The following is a 23671-nucleotide window of genomic DNA, read 5'->3' as shown; positions in this document are numbered from 1 at the left end:
GGGCATCTCATGGGCCAGGGAGATGGGCTCGGGGGGGGGGGGGGGACAGGCAGCCGACCTTGTCACCCACTGCCACCTGTTATCCCGAGGGCCCCTCCAAGACACCTGCTGAGCCTGAGAGCTACCTGCAGAAGATGCCACCCCCTGGGGCCCTGCTCACTCCTGGTTCAGTGAACAACCTAGACAACTGGCCCTGTCTGTTCTGCAGGGCCCATGAGTGCCCACACACGATTAGAACGGCTTTCCTGCCGGGAGTCTGACCACTCACAGCTCACTCAGATTCCGTGCTGAGCCCAGGGCAGCGGGAGAGTCCTCTGGGCTCCATGACCAGCGGGTCAGGGGCGGGACTTGGTTCCGGGTCCCAGTGCTGCTCCGAGCTTGGCTCTCCCTCCCCTCTGCTCTCCCAAGAGTGCACGTGGACATTTTCCACCACGCACACAGGAGTGAACAAGACGGCTGTTTTCTTTTACTTCCTGTGACTTTCTGTCAACCTCTTCTTTTTGTGTGTGTGTCAACCTCGTCTTAACCTCAACCTAAGCATCTTTCCCCACGGGACTCACAACCTGAAAATCTCGCTCATTTGTAGATAAGACAAATCAACCTGCACTGTAAGCTGTGATGGTCTCCGTAGCTGGCAGCTGGCAGCTGGCAGCTTTACCCAGTGTGAGGGCGGTCGAACACTACGGTGAACATTTAGGTGAGTCTTAGCTATTACATCAAAAGACCCCTTGCCGTGAATCCCCTCAGTCTCCACCCTCACTCTGAACGCGCCCACCCCACAGCCCCTGCCATGGCCTGTAGCAGCTCTGGGGCCCTCTCTCTTGAGTGTCTTCAGTGGTGCTCTCCTGGCTGCCTCGATGTCCTGAATGGATTCAAAATGTTTAATTTTGACTTTGGGGAAGAACAAGAAGTCACACGGTGCCAGATCCGGTGACCAAGGTGGACGAGGACCCAGCGTCATGTTTTTAGGAGCTGTCTTTCTGCTGGACAGCGCTCGGCAGCAGCGGTCACTGTGTTTTTCTAAAGATCCTGAGTTACTTTTCTCATTGCTGAGACAAAATACCTGATACCCAAAGTTAAAGGGGAAAAGGTTTATTTGGCTCAGTCTGTAGAGCTCAGTCCACAGTCAGCTGGCTCCAAGGCAGGGTGGCCTGGCAGAGGGCATCACAGAAGAGACATGGTCCGTGGCAGGCAAAAGGCAGGAGAGCACCAATGCACAAGCAGCCAGAGCAGCAGCTCGCTCTCTGTCCCTTACAGCCTACCCAGGCCTCCCACCCGTAGGGGGGCAGCAGTCACCCCAGGGGCCCACCCTTCATCCTAGCATCACACTGTGAATCCATCAATACCAGAATGGCATCCTTAATCCCAGAGTCTCACACTCTAGATCCGGCCACCTCCGAAAACTCCCACCTGTGACTGCATGAGGCTTTGGAGGACAGCTAGACACAGCCACTGCCCTCCCCAGCTGGCTCCTGTGCACATTTGCACCTGGGATGCCCAGGTGCTCCTGCAGATGGGCGCCAGAGCCCCCCGCAGGTCTGAAGCAGCAATGCTGGCTGGGCGAGCGGCTGAGGACAGCTGATTGTCCGTGACACAGAGTCCTGGCTCTTACAGGTTCACCAAGGTAACAGTGCTAAGGAAACAAGTCCTGTCCTCCCTAAAAATCACATTTCAAAGCTGATCTGAGATTCCTGTGTGGGGTCCAGGCCTGCAGAGGAAAAGCAGAACAGGGGCCTCCTCGGTCTTCTAGTCAATTCTAACTAGGAGTTACAAAATAAACTTTACTGAAGAGATCTCCCAGGAAGCAGATCAAGGGCAGGGGCAGAGAGAAAACCAGATAGAGAAAGGCACAGAATGACCTTGGGTCTCCACCAAGAGAGGGGGAAGAGCTAACAGGCAGGACCCAGACAGCCAGGAGCACAACCCTAAGCCCCCCTCCAGCAGATGCGGGGAGGCTCTCACGTGGGCATGCAAGTGTGTCTCACACTTGCGCACTAACACACACATGCACACACGTGTGTTCACTCTAGGGTCAGAAGAGAGTACAACAGACACCACGCGCCCCTTACTAACCCTAAGCCAGCCGTGAATAAGGCACCCCCTTGCCAAGCAGCTGCCCACCCCGAAGATAAGGCCTCAAAGGCAGGTCAAGGGCAGTGAACGGGCAGAAAGCTCCACGGGGACCACGTCAGTCAGAGGCGCCCGGAAGCCAAGCCAGCTACGGCAGGTTCATCCTCCTGGAGCCCCCGCCCCGATTCCTTCTTAACCAGCCAGCTGTCTTCTCCTTCTCTCTCCCCTTCCTTTTCCTCTTCACAAATCAAATGTCTTCCTTTCCTTAAACCCAGTCCCTCAGACTCATTACTGGGGTTGAGCTCATGATCCCCACAGACTGCTCAGACAGCAGACCAGGTTCCTGTCCCTGGCTGCGACATCTCTGGCTCCCTGAGCTGGAAGCAGATGTAACACCCGGCTCCTGGGCCCCAGAGTCAGGGCAGGAGCCTGGGCCCCGCAGCCCGGTCCGTGCCAACACCTGGGTCCTGCACCATTCAGGGGTGACGGAGGCAGCACTGGTCTCTGGGCCCACACAGAGCTCTGGGTGAGCAGACCCTGTGCCCCTCAGGCAGGGCAGCCAGCCCAGACGGGGCTCCTGGGCTCCTGCTGGGCCCAGGAGCTGCATGAGCTCCAGAAACAGGTGGGCACCGAGGTTTCCCGGCAGGGGGAGCCAGACACAGACAGGGCAGCAGCCCCCAAACTGAAGGCACGAGCCAAAGTGAGTCTGCTCTGTACCCACGCAGCCTGGCATCCCCAAGCCTGCTCTGTCTCAATCTCATAAAAACACACTTGCAAGAGCCGCTGGGATGCTCATATCGGAGAGCCACACGAGGGAGACGAACCCCACCACAGCGGCACTGACAGAGACGGCACAGGACCGGGGGACCCCCGCCGGGCAGACGCCACTGACAGCACTGGGATGGGACTGGGACACGGCGGCCTGACAGGTCCCCTCGGGCACCAACACAGGAAGTCCTGGGACAGCCAGGTGGACCCTCAGCTTCACTCCGCGCTCAGGGCAGTGGGCCCTGGGCTCTACTCCTAACTCCCTCCTGCAGGCCTCAACCTCAGCCTGGCATCTGCACAGTGTCCCGTTTGTGACAGAAATCGGGTCTGCCCGATGGCACTGGGACCTGTCCCAGCCTCGGCCCATCACTCATCCCAGGTCCTGCTTGCTCTGCTGGGCTCTTACACAGACAGCAGTGTCTGGCCTGCCGCATGCCGGGTCCAGGCTGTGATCCAGGACGGGAGCTGCTCAGCCACCACACTGGGGCTGTGCCTCAGTTTCCCACATGAGGCTGGGCAGGGTGGGAACAAGGCAGAGGCCAGCTGCCTGCTGGGACCCAGGGCAGAAGCAGGAGTGCAAGGCAGCAGCACAGGGCTGCCGTACCCAGTGAGCTTCTGGGACCAGGCCACAGCATCCACGGCAGCAGACGCAGAGCCATCTCCAAGGGCCTCAGCCGGACCACGCACCAGTCCACGGGCTCACAAGGTCACCCGACCCACAGGGAGGCTGTGGCGGACAGTGGGGTGCAGACCAGTGGAGGTACTCCGTGGCTTTAATTAGGTGTGGTGAGACACGGAGGTGACAGCCACGCAGGAGGGCGTTTACACTCGGGTGGCAGGCGGAGGCGGGAGGGCCAGGGGTGGCAGGTTAGGGCCCTGGAAGTGAGAACCGCTGGGGCCTGGTCTCCTGGTGACAGGGCAGGGATGGTGGCCCAAGTGTGACAGCCCTGAAGGAGCAGTGAGGGCCCTGGGAGGGTGGCTCGGCGCTCAGAGGTGAGGTCCCCGCTCTCCGGGGCTTTCCCACCTGGGAGGGGCTCAGCAGGGTCCCCAGCTCCAAGCATCAGGACACAGAGACCCAAACCCAGCTGCTGCACTGCAGGCCACACAGTCAGGACAGCAAGCTCGGGGGACCTCTGCACAGACAGCTGACCCAGCCCATCTCCACCCCGGGGCCGCATCCATCTGCGGGAGTCCCTCACTCGGCCCCGTCCCCTTTGCAGGTTGCCGACAGCTCCCGGGACGCAGTGTGAGCACACGAGGGCAGCTCAGCGTCCTCTCTCACCACGACCACTGTGCGTCCACAGGGCATCCCTCGCCGCCCAGTGTGTCCCGCCATCTGGCGGGGCCAGGACAGCGCCTCGAGGGCCACATGCACGCCTGAATGTGGACTCAAGGACTTCTTCTCCCTTCCCCTTTGGGAAGAGTCAGGAGTCGCAGATCTGACCATGCCACATCCTCAGCCACACTGTTCTGGTGTCCATGTCTTGCATTCATTCAAACTGTTTGATTTTTGAGATCATTTTGACTCTGGGGGAGAGCGGGGAGTCGCCCAGTGCCAGATCCGATGACTAAGGTGGATGAGGACACAGCGTCATGTTTTACCAGCTGCCTTTCTGTTGGATGGTGCTCGGCAACATTAGTCACTGAATTTTTGTTTTTTGTTTTGTGTTTTTTTTGAGACAGGGTCTTGCTTTGTAGTTCAGGCTGGCCCTGAACTCATGGAGATCCTCCTGCCTCTGCCTCCTGAGTGCTGGGATTACAGGCGTGTGCCACCGTGTCTGGCCATTCACTGAAATTTTTTTGTTTTTGTACCCAGGTTGGAACTCAGGACCTTGGACTTGTGAGGGAGGTGGCAGAACCACTGAGCTAAATCCCTGGCCCCATTCACTGAATTTTTTATCACATCTCATAAAGATACAAAAAAGGACTTCCAGGACTGCTTCAGAAAGAGGCAGGATTTTTGTGTGTTGATTTTGTATCCTGCTACATTGCTGAAGTTGGTTATTAATTCCAAGAGTTTTTTGGTGGAATTCTTTGGGCCTTCTATGTAAAGGATCATGTCACCTATGTATTAGGATAGTGTGATTTCTTCTTTCCCTGTATGTCTCCCTTTTATTTCTTTCTCTGCCTGACAGCTCTGGCCAATGTTTCAAGGGCTATGTTGAACAGGAGTGATGATGGAGGGCATCCTCGTCTTGTTCCTGATTTTAGAGGGAACGCTTTCAGCCTTCCCCATTTAATAGGATGCTGGTCATTGGTTTGTAACAAATGGTTTTGTCAGATTTGGGAAAGGGCCTTCTGCAGAGATATTCCTCATTTAATGACCTGTTTAATGACTGTTTGGACTTAAAACCGAGGCACAACTTGGACTTACAACCCACCACTCAGACTTATGACCCATCTTTTATTTTGCACAGTGCTGCACGTCTTGGTTATAGAGCCTCAATCTCCTTTGTTTGCACAGGGCAGGGACCCCTGCAGTCAGGTTCCAGTCCCCACCTGCCCAGTGTGCAATGCAGGCCTGAGGAAAAGAATATGCTGAGAGACAGAACCAGGAGAGAAAGCGGGGGCCAGGACGGCCAATGCCAGTGCAACTGACAAAGGCGCTGGCCAGTCCCAGGCACTGACTTTTATTGGCAGTCAGTTGGGGTAAAGGTAATGTGTGGATTCTATGGAAATTAATGTAAAGGCTCAGAAAGGACAAGACAAAGCATTCTTGAATTAGGAACAGAATAGACAAAATATGATTGTATTTAGAACACTGTCCTTCTAGTCTGAAGGTTTTAGATGTGGGAATGGAATTTGGGTGTGAGTTACTCTGACCTTAGTATGTAGGCTTCAGCCAGACTCACTTCTATAATAAACAAGTCAGCTGTGGGGTTAACGCTTCACAGCCTGCCTTGGGCATGATCAGTATTATAGTCCTCTGCAGCACAGTGCACCTTGTGTATACAGTACTGTGATTTTTGCTGACTGCATGGTACAGTACAGTACTACAGGTTTATATTATGTTACACGTTACAGCACTGCATGTAAGAATTATGCAAATAAAGCAAAGTCATCACATTGCAGCTTCCTTTCACTGTGTCTTTGTTCTGAATGTTATCATGTGCACACTAGATACAAGTCCTCATTTAGCCACTAATACATTTAATAACAGTCACAGGAGCAGAACTCAGTTGTTACACAAGGAATGTCTGTACCTACTTTCTTTCAGGTTTTTGTCATGAAGGGGTGCTGGATTTGTCACAAACTTTTTCTGCATCTATTGATAAGATCATGTGGTTCCAGATGCATAAGAAATTGCACCAAGCATCAACAAATGGGATCATACCAAATTGAAAAGCTTCTGCACAGCAAGGGAAACAATCAACAGAGTGAAGAGACAACCCTCTGAATGGGAAAACATTTTTGCCTGCTGTTCCTCAGAGGACTCATATCTGAAATACATAAAGAACTCAAAAAACTTAGACTCCCAAATAAAAGACCATTCAAAAAGTGGGCATGTGAAATGAACAGACTCTTCTCAGGAGAGGAAGTACACATGGCCAAAAAAACAAAAAATGCTCAACATCGCTGGCCATTAGAGAAATGCAAATTAAACAACACTGAGATTTCATCGTACACCGGAAGAATGGCCGTCATCAGGAAATCAGAGACTATCAAATGCTGGTGAGGCTGTGGGGGAAAAGGAACCCTTCTACGTTGTTGGTGGGGAGTATAAACTAGCACAGTCGCTATGGAATTTAGTGTGGAGATTTCTCAAAGGACTAAAATTAGAAATTCCATTTGACCAAGCTATTCCCCTTCTAGGTGTCTTCCCAAAGGGTTAAAGACATCACATTACAGTGATGCATGCACAATTCATGATAGCTAAATCTTGGAATCAGCCTATATGCCCACCAACAGACAAATGGATAAAGAAAATGTGGTATCTATACATAATGGAATATTATTTGGCTCTAAAGAAGGAATAAATTTGAGACATTTGTAAGAAAATGGATACACCTGGAAAATATAATGCTGAGCGAAATAAATCAGACACACGGACTTAAATACCACATGGCATCATCATGTGAGTAAGGCAAAGTACAAAGAGCAAAACGAAGGATGGCTACAAGGAAGCAGGGAGGTAGGTCTTTTGCAAATGGGCGGGGTCCAGGAGACCCAGGACAAGGAGAGAGGTGGAAGGGAAGGGAAGTAAAAGGGTTTAAGATGTCAGGTACAGGTACCAGATGCCCACAATGAATGGAAGCAGTTTATGTCCTCAGCATGAACTAAAACGAATAACAACAATAGGAATGGACATGGGGAAGGGGATTTGAGTAAAAAGGGCCAAGCTGTGTTACAGACGCACACTGCGGCTCTCGTGCTGCGAACATGAGCTAATAATGTTTTTAGACAAGGACAAGGAAAGCGGCAAGATGGGTGGGACGAGAGTGCTCAAAGCGCGGGGAACGGGGCTCCTCGCGGCATTGTCTCCTGCAGTCATTTCCTGAGTTTAAAGGTCCCGGTACTGGGATCTCCCATAGGGGCTGCCGGTGCGGCAGGAGCTGCGGGCTGGAGCCGGGAAGGGGCAGCCGTGACCCAGGCTCCGGCAGCGGCAGAGCTCTCATGGCGCCGAGGCTCCGAGGCTGCAGGCAGGAGCCCCCAAGCCCCCCACCCCGCAGCTCCCCGCCTCCGACCCCGCCCCACCCTGAGCCTCCGCCCACAGCCTTGGCCGGACCCGGCAAGGGCACCGAGCAGCTTCGCTCCGCACAAGGCCGGTGTCTCCCCCCCTCCCCCCGGCACCCCAGGGTCTCCCTGGTGGCCTCCAGGTGACAGTGCAGTGACCGCAGTCCACGTGGACCGTCCCTGTCCCGCTGCGAGAACGACTGCGTGTCCTTCTTCCGGGCTGCACAGGCCCCACGGTCAGGTCCACACACGCGAGCGCCTGAAGGGACCTGGCCCCGCCCCCGCCCATCTGGATGCAGGCGGCTCCCGACAGGCACTCAGGGTCCTCGGCCAGCCCAGGGCGTCCTGCACTTCCATTTGGGATCCCCTTCCAAAGGCGCACATACCAAGCAGCTTTACCCAGAGCAGCTCTTCCTTTATAAAAAGAAAAACTGGAAATTTATTCCAGAAAACAAAGGAGGAGGCCCAGAAGCAAATTTGGGTGTGCTCCCGGACTTTATCTTCCTCTGCTGTCTTCTGTGGAGAATGTTCTTCCGTTGTGAGTTTCACTGGGGTGGCTCTAAATCGGAGGAAGGCGGGCATGGCGGCTTGTACTTCCAGCACTGTGGGAGGCTGAGGCAGGAGAGTCCCAAGTCCAAGCCCCTCCTGAGCAACTTAGCAAGAGCAGGTCTCAAATTTTCAAAAATGAAAGTAAAAAGGCTGGGATACAGCTCAGTGGGAGAGTGCCCCAGGTTCAGATTGATCCTCAGTACTACAATCGATCCATCAATGGACAATACGGAAGGAGAGGAGATGCAAGATCGGGAGCAGAAAGCTTCCTTTTGAGCAGCATCGGCGAGACCTGTGGAAGTGCCAGCGAGGAAGGCAGCATCAGGAGCAGGTGGTTAGGAGGCTCCTGCTGCCCGCATCACCCAGTGCGGTGCGGTGGGGCCTTGGGGCTGTTCCCACACTGCCCTTGCCTTGTGGGGTCTGCCTGGGGGGCCGGCCACGCAGCGTGCATTCAGAGGCCCCCTCACGGGCCAAGGACAGGGCCTGGCAGGCAGGAGGAGAGGGGACATCTCATTCTCCAACAGAAAGGCAGACTCACAGAGCCGGTGCAGGAAAGGGTAAAGGTAAAACAGCCGCGAGGAGGGGTCAGAACGCCCAGGGGCGGGGAAGCAGAGTGTGGGAAGAACCAGCCAGCTTCGTCCGCCCTGCCCCAGACCATGTGCAAAGCCCCAGGGGTGCCTGGAGCAAGCGCCTGTCCCCCGCCCCTCTGCACCCAGGGCCACACCGATGCCAGGTGAGATGCTGTGCCTGATGGTGAAAGCCACACTGGTCTGCAGGAAACAACACAACGATGCGCTCAGAGGACCAGAGAAACTGAATCACAGTGACCACTGGGAGCCATTCTGACCAATGAGGGCAAAGTTCCAGCCCCGCGTGCACACCGGTGTCACCCCGCCCGGGGACACTGAGCCCGCGGTGGACTGCTCACTGTCCTCTGTCCCCTTAGTCCAGCCCTTCCAGTCCCCTCACCAGCGTGATACTGTCGTGATTGTAACAATGGCTACCATGAAGCACAGTGGCGCATGTCTGTAATCCCAGCACGTGGGAGGCTGAGGCAGGAGGATCGCCATGAGCTTGTTGCATCAGGTGAGGGTCGGGGAGGCTCAGAGAACCTTCACTTCCCTGGTTCTGTCCCTTTACCCCCGGCAAGAATGCAGGAGGTGAAGCAAGGATGACTCGAAGCCAAAGAACAGCCAGCGCAGAATGAGGAAGTCATAAAAGGAAAGTGCCATGAACCAGGGAGCTCCACGGGGACCCAAGGCCGGGTCACGGGGTCAGGGGATGCCAGGCCCGCACCTCTTCTCCAGCTAATGAAGAGGAGTAATGAAGCGGAAAGTCCGATCCCCTCCACAGCCACCTCCACACAGTTTCTCCACCAACCAAGGTGCATCCACCTCTCACGCCAAAGGAAGGGAGATTTCTCTTCTCTTCTTTGTTTTGTTTTGTTTTGGTACTGGAGATCTAACTCAGGACCTTCCACTTGCGAGGCAGGCGGTGCCACCACTGAGCTAAATCCCTGGCCCAGGGTTTCTCTTCTGAACCAAGGGCAGCGCGTGTGCAAGGTGCCCAACACCACTGATCGGGCAGAACTGCCCGCCCCACCGCACACCGTTCAGGGGTTGAGTGTGGCAAGGCGCCAGGGCTCGGAGCCATGAGCCCGGCTGCTGCAACTCAAGTGGTGCAATCAGGGTGGGAACAGAGGCTGTAGGAGGGATGATCACAGCCGCAGGACAGAGGGCACCCGTGTCCACGCAGCGGTCAAAATACAGGAGCAACCCAAGTCCAGGCACAGAGACCAACACCGAGAAGCGGGCCCCACTTGGCCTGAACAGAGCTGGGCCTCCAGCCAGGGTGACACCCAGGATGAACCCCAAGAACACCGTGCTCACTGAAACAGGATGGTCACCTAAGGATGACGCTGCATTGCTATTTCACTCAGATCCGCGCCCTGGAGTGGTCGCAGCTATAGAGACAGGAAATAGAATGGGAAGCTGGGGAAAAGGGGACCGTGTCTAGGGAGGCTGAGGTTCACTGGGGAGATGAAGATTCTGGACAGGAAGATGCTGGTGACTGAAGGGCAACATGAAGGTGTTCCATGCCATCCCTTAAAAACGCCCAGAACAGTAACTTTTATGTCCGTGTTTCAGTTGAAAAGCTTAACATCTGAAAGGGGCAGCATCAGTCTGTTCCGGTCACCTCCAAGCAGATTCATCCAGTCCCTCCGCAGTGAGTCAGACAGGTGACAGGAGGTAGGGACAGCCTGGGAAGCGGAGGGACAGAGACGGACGAGCAGGCAGCGCCGGCACTCGGGAGCACGCCAGCACTTCGGCCTACACGGCCTCGGGGGCCAGAGCAGGCGTGTGTGTGTGTGTGTGTGTGTGTGCACGCGCACACACACACAGGGCAGCCCAACAAGCCAGCAACACCAGCTCTGTGCTGTGTGCTGGGGTCAAGCCAGGGGACCAGCACGGGACCCCATCTGCAGTCAGAGCAGGCAGTCGGGCTGGAGGGACCCACGTGGTCATTCTGCAGACGGCAGCACTGTGATCCATCAGTGTCACATGCAAGGGCCCTTGAACTCCCGCACTCCTCATGGGGTGTTACTTGCTGCTCTATGGGAACACCTGGCAGTGCCCTCCACCAACCCCCAGTACGAATGCCACCAACACTGGACACGCCGAGAAGGACACATCCCTGCCCCAAACAGAGGCCGATGGCAAGGAGCATCAGACACAACCTACCAAGGACCTTCTGCAGCAGGAGCTGCCTGTCCCTGTCCTAGACAAGTGAAAGGCACTCTCCGCCTCTCTGCCTCAAGGACACACTTGTGGCCTGGAAAGCACCCAGGGGAGGATGGGGCAGCTGGTGGAGCTCGGACCTTGGCCTCGAGAGTCTGGAGTCACCACAAGCCGCGAGACACAGGACCCTGTGGAGAACTGGGTGACAGCCAGGGCAGAGACAGAGGGGTACACATACAAACCAGGCCACCCGGGGCAGGGCTGGGCCTGGACAGACCCCTTGGAGCTGCCGAGGACCCAGCCCGAGACACCTTGGTCCCTACTGACTTCTAGCCCAGCCGGAGCCCACTGGGGCACCCTGGGCCCTACCTGGCCCAGTGTCCCCTGCAGCTGGACAGGATGTCCACTGTAGGTCCTGGGCCACTCGGCTTGACTCGGGACGTCAAGCAGACCTTCCTGGACCTGGCTCTAGGTGAGGCCTAGTAGGCTGGACAGTCCTTCCTCGCCCTCCCTGCTCAGAGCCCCGGGCACCCACACCGTAGTGGCTGCTGGGATGGATAGACACCTGCCAGGGAGGCGGAGCCCAGGAGGGAGACAGACCAGCCATAATGCTGCCCCTGGTGAAATGCAGGGTAGGCGGCCTGGGGAGATGTCAGCCAGGTGAGGAACCTGCAGAGCGTGGCGTGGGGGACAGAAGTACACGTCATGCAGGCCGCTGGTGTGGACACCTCCAGACGAGGGGAGTGCTTGCCAGTCCCCAGCAGGGAGCAGCCAGTGCAGAGAGCCTGGCGGAAGCTCTCCTGGGTGCTGGGAGCCACAACTGCAGGGCATCGGCCTGGGGACAGCAGGCAGGGGCAGGGGAGGGCAGGGACAGGCACTGGGTCCTGAGCAGGGGGCCCTGGGTGGTGTGGTGAATGCCTTGCCCTGATTGCTGGAGATAAGAGTTGGAGGAAGTGGAGACAGGAGGAGAAGAGACAGTGAGCAGGCAGCACCCAGGGCAGGAGACGCTGTGAGTGGCACAGGGCGGTGCTGGGCATGGGACAACCAGGAGGCTGAACCAACCAGGTCTCCTGGCACAGGGACATGGGTCTCATGGGCTTCAGTCCAAGCAGCTAGGGTGAGGGAGAGGGGCTGCCTTCCCCCCAGCAGGGAGAGCTGTAGGCCGGGCGGGTCAGAGAGGAAACCAGGGCTTCTGGGTTCTGCTTGGTGCCAGAGGAGCACAGACAGCCTTGGAATCCAGGTGAGGTGGGAGCAGGAGAGAGCCCCAGGCTGGGGCTGGAACCCTGCGGGATCCCCGAGGGGGGCTCTGGGGACACGGCAGAGCATGGCAGGCGGCTGCCCTGACGTCCAGGCCTGCAGCTCCCCCCGGCACAGTCAGCGCCTTCCTCTGCTGGAGCAGACCACAGGGCTCAGCACCCCTGGCCCTGCGTTCCCTCAGCTGCTCCCGCACACCCATCCATGTCCCCACACGTTCAGCCAATCGGCGCAGGCCATGGGATGGCTGTGGCATCTGCCCTTCTGCTCCTCCACCACCTCCTCAGAGCGACCCAGGTACCTCGAGTCTGTCTCCCTACTGCTGGGGTCCAAAGGAGCACGGAAAGCTGCACCTCCGGCCTGCTGTGCCTGGATGCCTCCTGCCACCCTCACACACTGCCGCCCTCTGCATAGCTCTCGCCACCCCGTGACGCCAGCCAGGACACGGAGGAAGGAAGAGGAGCCTTGAGGCCGAACTGCGCCGATGGCCACTGCACACGTGCAGCCAGCCGTGTTCCGTGACAGAAGCCGCAGCTGGGAGTGCACACTCCGGGCCGACTGCTCCAGTGGCGCCATGGGATGCAAGGAGCCACAGGGTCTCTGAGCACAGGAAGGACCCAGGTCCCGCAGCGCCTCCTGAGGGGACCCAGCCTCTGCAGAGAGCTCTCCCCGGACAACTCCGCCTGCCGGGCAGCACAGCCCAGGGACCTGAGCAAGTGGAGACTGCACCCAGCCGAGGAGTGGCAGGCTCCTGGCCTGGCCACCCAAGAGCCCCGTTCTTAGGGAGCGGCGCTGTCCTGCGTGGGAGCTTGTCACCCCCCAGAGGCCGTCTCTGGAATGCTTGGATTATTATCGCCGCTGGTCAATCTACAATGCCCGGGCCAGCACACCGTGTCCTCAGCACCCACGTGGGGCCTGCTCCCCACTGGCCATCGACTTGCCTGGCCTCGCCTGTGGCTGACCCAGCCAACCCCACCACCACTCCTGTCACCCGCAGCAGCCACCCCGAGCACCCACGAGTAGCGCCACTGAATGGCGGGCAAGAAGGTGCAGCCCAAGGCGCGGCACGGAGCCCAGCCACAGACGCTGTTGGCCACACAGCCTCCGCCCCCCACGGTGCCCACCTGGTGCCAGGAGGACAAGTGCTCCAGCCGCCTCGCTTTCCGTGCCCTGCCGTGGATCCCAGGCACGGTCCAGAGAGCTATCTCCTGGCCGAGCTCTGCACTGTGGTTCCCAACAGATCACATCCCTCCATCCGGAATGGATGAAGCCCAACTCCAAAGAGAAGAGAGGGAGGGCAGGGAGAGCGCGTACACCACGCCAGAGGCTCTTGCATGATCGCCATCATCTGCTAACAGCTGCAAGGAACATAGTGCTCTTGGTTTATGTCTGGATTTCCCCCAAGCCCAGGCCTGGGCTTGTGGAAGGTGACTGGATCCTGGAGCTCAGAGCTGCCTTGCTATGGTGGGGCCTGATTGGAAGAGGTGGTCACTGGGGCGTGCCCTGGAAGGTTCCTCTCCCTCCCGGCTCCTCCCCTCTCTCTCTCTGCTTCCTGCTTCCTGCCCACCATGCCCTGAGCAGCTCTCCTCCACCAGGCCCCTCTGCCATGCCACCCTGCCTTGGACTAAAACCGTGAGCCACAATCAACCTCTGCTCCCATAAGTTGCAGGTGATGGGGATTGTGTCCCAGCAATCAGGAAAGGGACTAAGAAAGCAGTAAAGAGGACTCTGCAGCAGCCATGCTCATTTCAAGAGTTGACCCCACATGGCCGGATGTCATGTGGTGTGGACACTGTGCACTTCCAGTGCCAAAGACTGTGAGCAAATGGCCCTGCTACAAAACCCTCCCGGGCTCCATGCCAGCCTAAGCAAGACCTCTACACTCCCAGAGACACTGCCCTCCAGGCCTGGGCACTTCCTCTCTCGTCCTCTAGGATCCTCCCGTGTCTTCCTTCTATCTCCTTCCATCTTTATTACTGCATCTCACTGTCATCCTTGAAAAACTCATTTCCACCCTGGCTTCTCAGGTCTTTTCCAGACTCTTCAGAGAGACCACGTGTGGGGCTCACTGTGGTCACTCGTGAGGCCCAATACTCTCCAGAGTTGGAGCACCTCCATCCACACTAAATGTTCAGGGGCCAGGCTCTCGTTCCTAACTCAGGTCAAGAAGAGCTTCCCGGAGGCTGTGAGGACAGGCAGAGGGAGTGTGGCAGATGTCCCAGAGACACAGGTGGCGATGTGGTGGCCCCGGAGTGTTCAGAAGCACAGAGAAACAGACACAGAATAGCTTCTCCTCGCCAGGCTGCAGGGGAGGAGGATGGGTCTCAGTCTAGGCAGAGTCCCTGCTTTCCCTACTGCTGTGAGGAACGAACGCCCTTCATCTCACCGCTGTGTTCTTATGTCTCAGCCAGCAAAGCCCACGAGGTCACCTGGCCGCACCCACCAGTGGGTTCAGAGACAAAGGTGATCGCGAAAGGTATCGGAAGCTCTGGGGAGACCCAGTGCAGACTCTCGATGGGCCTGGGGATGAGACTCGGCAGAGGCCACACCCAAAGGAGCAATGGTGGAGGGCAGGCGAGGAGCTCAGCTCCCCAGCAGGAAGTGGGGTGGCAGACGTCACACCTGCAGCCTCAGTCCCAGGGGCAGACTGTGGCAGGGAGCACAGTTTAGGAGGCTGGAAAACCGTGCTGGCCCAGGGCCCAGCATTACCATGTGGCTGGCAAGAGCGTGTGTCGAGCAGTGTGGGCCCCTTGCTCTGTGACAGCAGTGCAGAGCCCACTTGGGGCCTGGTGACCGCACCATGCTCCAAGGTGGACCCTCAGGGGCCCCCTCCGGCCAGGCCACCTCTCCAGCTCTCATCACTCAGCACTGCCACACCAGGACAAGCAGGGGGCATCTGGGGACCCGGAGGAGCCTCTCCACGCACCAGGACCTACTCCCTACGGATGAGTGTCGACACCCGACCCCAAGACCCCAGAGGTTTGGACACGGGGACGCACACCCTCGCTCCCTCCGCCTCCCTCGCAGGCAGTGCTGCCTGGGAACTATTCCCTGAGAGCCACGCCCAGGTGGCTGGAAGCAGACTCCAGTGCAGAATCACAAGCTCCAGCGAGGGTGGCTGAGGTTTCCAGGACTCCGAAGAGAAATGCCAGGCAACACACCAGATGGAGCGAGGAGGGGTCAGGAAGGACCCTTGGCTCCAGCTCCAGCACCTGGGTAAACAGGCACCATTCCCCCAGGAAAAGGATGAAAACAAGAACGCATTTACCTGGGGACGCTGGCCTCCTCGGGTCAGCATGAGAGTTCCACCCCGCCTTGCAGGCCCAAGTGTGTGCTGGGCAGACAGGGGGATCGCTCTCCATGCACTGACGTGCAGACAGCACACCAAGGTCTCCCGGGACACCTTGCACCAACGACCTGGCCAGCATGAGGGGGCCCAGATCCAAACCATGGCAGCCCCTGGTAAAGCTGCTCACCCATTAGCTCCACCCTTCCTTAGCCAGCCCAGGAAAAGGTGACGCCAGTCACTAACAACCTTGCAGTCCTGTGTCTTCAGTCCAGACCAGGCTCCCCTGCTACTTGAAGAGAAAAGGAATTAGACTCCCTGAAAGATCCACTTTCCAGCCTGTGTCCACCAGCAGACGAATGGGAAAGAAGGTGGCGTTACACACCGTGCAGCACTACTCTGCCATAAAGAGAGGTCAGCTGGAGTGGTCTGCAAGAAAATGGAGGCCCCTTGAGACCATGATGCTAAGTGAAATCAGACACACAGCTTAAATATCACATGGTTTCTTTTCTGTGAGAAATGCAAAGTACAAACAAATTACAGAGTAAAATAAACGCTGGATAATAGGAAACATGGAGATGGGTCTTTTGCAAAAGGCAAGGAGACCAACAGATGAGATGGAGGGGAGAGGAGGAAAAGGGCCTTAAAATAATCAAGATGCATCAGGTCCACACTCCGGGTCCACACAAGGACCGTGATCACTGTGTCCTGCAGACATGCTCATCAAAATCAAAATATTAAAAAAGTGAAACTTTGCAAACATAAAAGTAAAATACAATATCTGCTTCCAACAGGTCTTCCTCCTCCTAATTCCACTACCACAGTGCTGGGAAAACAGCATTCCGGCATTCAGTCCCACCCCGAGAGTGGCCTCTTCCATCCAGGCATGAGCAGGGGGCCCAGGGCAGGAGGACCCTCAGGGAGGGCGGCTCCACCAAACCCCGGCAAGCGTCACGTCGCTGGGCCCTCTGCCTCCCCTGCTATTCTGCTGGCCTTACAAAGAGTAGATGGAGACGCTCTCCAGTTCCGCCCCCGGGGCAGGAGGAGGCCGCACTTCCTGCTGTCCGTCACAGAGCCCCGGGAGGCTGGGGTGGACCCGGCTGGACCAGAGGGAGATGGGCCGGAGCAGGGCCGGTCACAAACAAGGGTGCAGTCGGTCGGGGGTCACAGGCCGGGGACGACGGCTTGCACGGGGTCCAAACGCCTCCTGTGGGCCCCAGGGAGCAGAGGGCAGGTGGGGCCCCGCCGCCTCGGCGGTCCTCCTCCACCGTGCCATGCGTCTCTGTTCCCGGGACACTGTGACGCCCACGTACACTGTCACACGGACACGGAAGAGAAAGTCCGAGGTGCGGAGTGTGTCCCAGAGCGGGTGTGGTCTGGGCGGAAGTGAGACGTCTGGCGTGAGAGGCGCCAGGACCCTCTGGGTGGCTGGGCACGGCTGGCTGGGGAGGTGACCGCGGGTAGCTCCACCCTCCAGCCGTGCGTGACCCCAGTCAGGCTGTGCTGCATCCACAGGGGCACCGCCATGCCGGCTGTGGGCGCTCTTCTAACGGCACAGGCGACACCAGGTCTCTGACCTCAGCCCCACCCCTCCCACGGGAGGTCAGCAGCTTCTGGAGCCAAGGCCTGTTCCTCACCCTCCCGGACCAAAAAGCCTCACAGCTGCACCACCAGGAAGGAAGAGGGAGAAGAGCCTTTGCATGTATGGCCACGGCCAGACCAGAAACTGCCAGGAAGACAGGGCGGGAGAAGACGGTCCGCACTGTAAGCCAGGCGCTCGGGCCCTGGTCGGGCCAGGGGCCTCCGAGGACGGGACCAGAGTGGGTCCTCACCAGGGCTGGGCCTCAGGAGGCCAACAGAAACTTGGACCCATGGTGCCTCCAGTGCCTCGGCTCAGCTGCTGGGCAGGAGACATGAAGAAACAGGGTGCCACGCTGCAGACGGCCCACTTCCCCCCGGGACAGCACCGCAGCCTGGCCAGGACCCAGCATGCGTGAGCAGTGCAGACACGTGCCAGCTGCAGGCCTGCAGTGGCACTCTGCTGTGGTGGCAAAGTGGGTTTGAACTAGTTTAGTGCCTGTCACAGGGCGCTCATTTACGCAGTCGGAGGCCATGGACGCTGGCAGCTCTGGCAGTGGAAGCACACAAAGCACAGCCCTCGCTCAAACCCTCACCTGAACCCTCACCCCCATCCTAGCCCCAACCAGAAGCTCAAATGTCTGCTAGTTTTATAATTCATTAATCTGCCTGCCACCCAAGGCCCCAGTGTATCCCTGAAAATGAGTCAGATGAGGAGCAATGGACGCTGGACTTTGTCAAAGGCTTTTCTGCGTTCACTGAGGGGATCTTTGTCCTTGCTTCTGTTTATGTGCTGTGTTCCGTCTGTCGACCTGTGTCAGTTGAACCATCCCTGCAGCCCTGGGAGGAAGCCTGCTTGGCTGTGGTGCATGATCTTTCCGATGATTGGCTGCATTCTGCTGGCATGGATCCTGTGGAGGATTTGTGTCTGTGTTCATTAAAGAGGCTGGCCCGCAGCTCCCTTTTTCAGCTGGGTCTTTGACTGATTTTGGAATCTCTGGAATCAGAGTAATGCTAGCGTCAGGGAATGAGTTTGAGGTTCTTCCCTTTCAATTCCATTAAGAAAACGGGGAAGAGGGCCAGGGATGTGGCTCAGGGGTTCCGCTGCCTGCCTTGCAAGCACAAGGTCCCCAGTTCGATCCCTGGTAGCAAAGAAAAGAGAAAACAGGGAAGAGATCTTCTGCACGTGGGAGGGGACCAAGAACCGCAGTGGGGGGCGGCACATAAGGAATGAAGCTGCATCGCATCCACCTGACTCCCCACAGGGAGTGTGATCAGGCACTGAGAACGTGGACTAACTACAGGAAAGGTGCAAAGGGAAGCAGAGAAGCGGGGGTTGGCAGTAGGGATGGAGCTCCCTTGGAGGCAGCATGGGGAGCTTCCTCCACCCTGCACCCACCTCCCTCGAGGGCTCAGCAGTTTGGTGGCAGCCCTGGCCTCCTGCCGCCCTGGGGAGCAGGAGCTCGGGTGCAGCAGACTCATCATCCCTCGAAGGAAGCAACCGGCCCCTTCTCCCCCTCCTGACGCCCAGCTCATGGGGAAGGAGAGGAACAGGAGCCGGAGCCGGGCCAAGGCATTTACTTTGTTATCTTCTGCTGCGCACTGGTCATTGCCTTTCATTTCCTTCCTTTCAGCACCTCCACTGCCACAACCTGACAGGAGATTCTTGGGCAGAAAAAGCCTGAAGCTGAGGCAGAGGTCAGAGGGGAAGAGCCCATGTGAGCCTCCTTCTCCCTCCCTGGTTCTGCTCATTCCCACCACATGGTGCCTGTCGGCTTCTCTCTCGTTGCTCAGTCAGGTCTGGAGTGGGATTTAGCCAAACATTGTCACCGAGGGAAGAGCTGGACTCCACAGGGACATTTTCCTCGACCTGCACTGGATGCTTCTGTTGGCCAAGAGCTAGCAGGAGAGACCCCGTGGGGAGCTGCAGGGTTCGGGGGAGGCGGCCAGAGGGGAGCCGACCACAGCGCAGGCACAGCCCGGGCCTGACGAAGGGCCAGGGTCCCTGCTCCATCCGGGTCTGGGCATCCTGGAGTCGCAGCTTTGCTGAGCTGTCCACAGCCTGACCCTTTCCAGAAAACGCCAGGGCCCTGCTGGTCCACGTGCACCGGCCCTGGCCAGCCAGGAGAGGCCCCGAATGGCCAGAGGTGATCCCTCAGAGGTGGGGCTGTGGCCTGGAGAAGACAGGGAACAGCGCATCCACTGTGGGCAGAGCTGGCCGACCCTGGTTCCTGGCCGAGGCCTTTCCAGCGTGCTCAGTGGAGCTGGACCTGGGAAGTGCCCGGCACAGCTCAGGTGGGCATGGATGCAGGGAGCCCCAGGAGCCCCGCTCCCGATGACCATCTGAGTCTGCCCCATCACCACTGCCAGCCCCTCCCCACGCCCACCCGTCCAGCCCCGAAAGGCTGGGGTCGGCAGCTATCAGCAAAGCGTCTTTACCTTGAGACAGTGACAGAGGCTCCCTTTGGAAAGGACTGCGGGCACCCCAACCACAGGGCCACATTCAAGTCTCTCAAAGCTGCGCGCTCTGCCCCTGACCCTGGGTCACCTGCACCCTCTGGGCCTGGCATCCTGGAAGGTGGGGTAGCCCGGCTCAGCCTCGTCGGGCTCCATCCACCCTCTCCCCGAGCTCACCTAACTTCTCCAGCCACACCACAGCAGGCCAACTCCATGACCGCCCCCTGTCCCTGATGTACCAGCACATGGCTGAAGCCATTCGATGTCCGAAGATGAAAACCGTTCCCTGGCTTCCGAGGACACGGCCACGTCAGGGACTGCTCCCTGTGTGCTCATTCCTGCCCAAGGGTGGTTGCACAGAATGTCTATGTGGGGGCTGTGGCTCTCCTCATTTTTCTCACGTAAAAGCAGAGATTCCAGGCCAAAATTTCCCTGTAGATATAAGTAAAATATATGCCGGGGGGGGCCGGGGATTTAGCTCAGTGCTTCCGCCATCTGCCTCCCAAGCACAAGGACCCAAGTTCAATTCCCGGTACCAAAAAAATATATATATATGCCAAGGAAAAAGACCCAGAGAAAGAGCTACTCAGAGTTTGAAATCAGTTGTCCTTAGGTAATTTTTTTTTCAGTGCTGGCGATGAAGCCCGGGCCCTGCACATGCCGGGTGAGCTCTCCCGCACTGAGCTACACACCACCAGCCCTCGGATGACTTTTTCTTTTTTTTCAGTTAGCAATAATTGCGCCTCGGATAAACCTCATTGGCTATGGTACTGCCACTGAGCAAAGCTTGGATGACTTTTATTATTTTCTACTTCTCTAAATTTTAGAGCTTATATTGTTTTATAAAGAAAAATTAACTATTGAAATTAAGTGAACAAAGTGTGGACTTTGTATGGGCAATAAAAGGTTTAAACAGCAATTTCATAGCATCCAGAGATCAGAAAGTAGTGTTTCACTTTTTTAAAAAATGTTAACCCCACCTCAAGAAAATGGGATATTTTATTTTACTTGTGTCCCTCTGGTTCCAATTTGCATTGTTTTCTTATGCCACATTGCTAATCCCATTTGAACCCACTTGATCACATAGCAAAACACCCTGTGCTATGGAAGTAAGTGAACTGAGTATGAGTTTCAGAAAAGCTGACAGGACCTGTATTAGCTTCCCCATTACTGGGACACACAACACCTGACACCCACCACTGAAAGAAGGGAGGTTTAATTGGCTCATGATTTCAGGAGATTCGGTCCATGGTCTGCTGGCTCCAAGGCAGGAACAGCGTGGCAGAAGAGTGTGGAGGAACAATGCTGCTTAGTTCATGGTGGCCAGGGGGAAAAGCAGGGAAGTGGTGCCCGAGAGGAAGGGGCAGGGACCAGACATGGCCACCCAGACACACCTAAATGTGTGCTCCACCATCCCTGGGAGGATCCCAAGCCAATCACATTGGCCACCACCCTGACCGCCTTAGGCCTTTTTGAGGGCCTACAGCTCCTAGAGACCTTGGAGAGACTTGGCAGGAAGCTGGAATGTTCCATGAGAGAGCTTGGGTGAGCACATACGAAGCTGGGCTGTGGCTCGGTGGTGGCTGCTTTCTTCTGTGCCCGAGACTTCAATGCTACAGGAGCCAGCACCAGGGCCCCATCGCTGCCACCCTCACCCTACACAGCTCTGGAGACAGTGCTGCTCCTCAGGCCCCACCTGCCTCTTCCAAGGTGCTGGGCTGAGGACAATGCACATGTCACCGGCTCAGAGACACCGCACTGCTGGAGGACAGAAGCTCGTGCGCTGAGGGGCCGGTGAATGCTGCCCAAGCAGGGCGCCTGGGCCCCGTGTGGCTGCTTTCCTGTCTGGGGGACCCCTCAGGCTCCTTGACTTCCAGCAGAATTGCACCCCTAAGCTACAGAAGGCCCTGGCTGAGCCGGCCCACAGCCAGTGAGCCCAGAGCCTCAGCGGCAAGGCAGCCACAGCCGGCCAAAGACAAGCTCACTCAGCCTGCCTTACAGGGCATCTCCTCTAGCGCATTGAATATGGTGTGGAAAGGGAGAGACAGCTTGGCTGGGTGGGCTGTGCTTTCGAATTACTGTGAATTCGAGCACTCACGAGCTGAGGCATCGTAGGCTGAGGCCCATCTGTGTTTATTGATTCATGTTTTCTAGAAATACTATACTTTTAAATAAATCACCAAAGGCCAAATACTTCTCTCTCAATTCTTTTCTCATTTGTTTGGGTTTCTGGGGAAGGGGATTGAAGCAGGGTCTCCCTGTGCAGTTATGAGATTCAGGCTGGCCTTGAACTTGAAGCGACGCTCTGGCCTCAGACTTCCAAGTGCTGAGATTACAGGCCTGCGCTACCATGCCTGGCTCGCTTCTCAATTCTTTTCTTTGGTACCGGGGAGCGAACCCATGTGTGTTTAGATGAAGAATTCACAGCTGGGTGCGCAGAGCAGCTGGGGAAGGGACTCGCTACCCCGTCCCCTCCAGCCACCCTTTCCGGCCCGGTGAAGATGAGCCCCATGCCTGGTGACTCCCAGTCCTGCCCACACACAACAGGTGCACCTCGTTCTGTTCTCAGGACCAAGTCTCGAGACACCACGTGTCATTTTGGCAGAAACCAGATGTCTGCGTGTCCCTCTGACCCCTCCGTGCCAGAACCCACGGTGGGAAAGGAGGTCCGGGCCCTGCGAGGGCTGGGACAGCGTGAGCGGATGAGGACAAGTCTGGGTGGCAGACACATGCCGTCTTGGTAGGAAACACTTAAGGGGTCCTGGAAGCTTCGGCCCAAGAGCTGTCAGTGTGGGTGGGTGATGGCAGGCACGCAAGGGAACACATGTCCCCCACATGGGGTTCCCTTGATCGGGGGAAGGTCATAGGAGAGGCCGTGACAAACCCTGGAAGGCACTGGCTCCAAGACAACTCCTGGCTCCTCATTAGCACCAGATCCCAGCACAGCGGGTCTCCTCCCGCAGGGGGACGAAGGTGTCCAGTAAACTGTCTCCTTTTTGGAAAATTGGTTTGTGCCCAAAAATAAAACAAAATGTTTTGTCCCCTTCAGAACAGAGCCACTCATGTCTTTCTGAGCAGCAAGCATTCGGGTGATGCTGACGACTATGCAGCTCAGTCCGTCAATGCCCTGCTTGCCCGGCCTCCCACCTGAGGAGCAGCCCTCGCCCCCTGGTTCTGCTCCACCTCAGCCCTGCTGGGAAATGGGTTCTGGACCATCGAGTTTTCAACAATCATCAACTCAGGGATCCTTCCCTTCTCAGAAATTCGATGAATCCTCAAATTAGGAAATGGTTCCATCGCTGAAGAGTTCATCAGATTGATCATCAAGTTTCTTCAAACTTGAGCTATTACAATAGAAAGCAAAGCCCAATTCCCAAGACAGTCACACGCTAGAATCCATGGGACACAGTATGACCAGCAGCCGACGCTCACAGGGAACCTACCTTGAGCTAATGTCCTTCTGAGACTGGCGATGGATGACCTCACTAAGCCTCAGCACAACCTCGGGGGGGGGGGGGGGCAAGGGACCTGCTCAGGGTGCAGGGCCAGGCACAGCCAGTCCTCCCACCCGCCACTTCCCACCCTGCTCCTGCACAGCTACAGTGGGGCCCACTCCCTACGGGCACCAGTGAGCTTTAATTCCAGTCTGCTTGGAGCTCAACAATATCCAGGCATTTGCAAAATGAAACAAGAGCCATTTAAAAGCCTCACGAGAGCAGTTGCAGTGCTAGCCACAACATGAGCAAGTGAACCTAGCACACCCTCAAATGAAGACCATGAACCCAGGGGAAATGCAGTCCACAGCCATCTCCTGGACAGACCACGGCTCCGCCAGCCTTAGACCTCACACAGGGACTCTACTGAGCCCCACACTGCTCAGCTCTCCCTGATTACTCCAGGCCCAGTGGACCAGGTCGGTGGGGGACCACGCCACTCGGCAGGACCCCACAGCCTGCAGGCACAGGGCCTCAAACTCTCTTCCTCTGCCTGCACAGACCCAAGTCACCTCCCAGGGAACATCGGAGACCACAGGCCCCGGGGGTGCGCACGAGGCAGGGCTGGGGGCGGACTCAGGAGCCAGCCAGTCCCAACCTGCAGCTCCTGTGCGAAGTCCCCGAAGACGAGAGTGCTCTCACCGCAGGCCCCAGGCACCATGAAGGAAGAGTTGTAGGGGAACGGCACAGGGCCTGCGAGCCAGAGTCTCCGTGGACAGGACACACGGGCCTCTCAGCACCGTCTCTCCGGGTCCACACCCTGGAGAGGAGAGCGTGCCTCTGCCAGGGTTGGGGTGCACCGT

At 57.2% G+C, this 23671-nt stretch overlaps 1 pseudogene; it reads right to left on the bottom strand.

Annotated features, from left to right (window-relative positions):
* Positions 1–20080: 20080 nt before the first annotated feature.
* LOC147823471 (U4 spliceosomal RNA) lies at positions 20081–20162 on the bottom strand (annotated as a pseudogene).
* Between the last annotated feature and the right edge of the window lie 3509 nt (positions 20163–23671).

Source organism: Heterocephalus glaber, unplaced genomic scaffold (genome assembly GCF_053883595.1).
Source record: "Heterocephalus glaber isolate CG9 unplaced genomic scaffold, H.glaber_assembly_v1.0 deba00001579, whole genome shotgun sequence".
Lineage (NCBI taxonomy): Eukaryota > Metazoa > Chordata > Mammalia > Rodentia > Bathyergidae > Heterocephalus > Heterocephalus glaber.
This window is presented reverse-complemented; position numbering and strand designations above follow the sequence as displayed.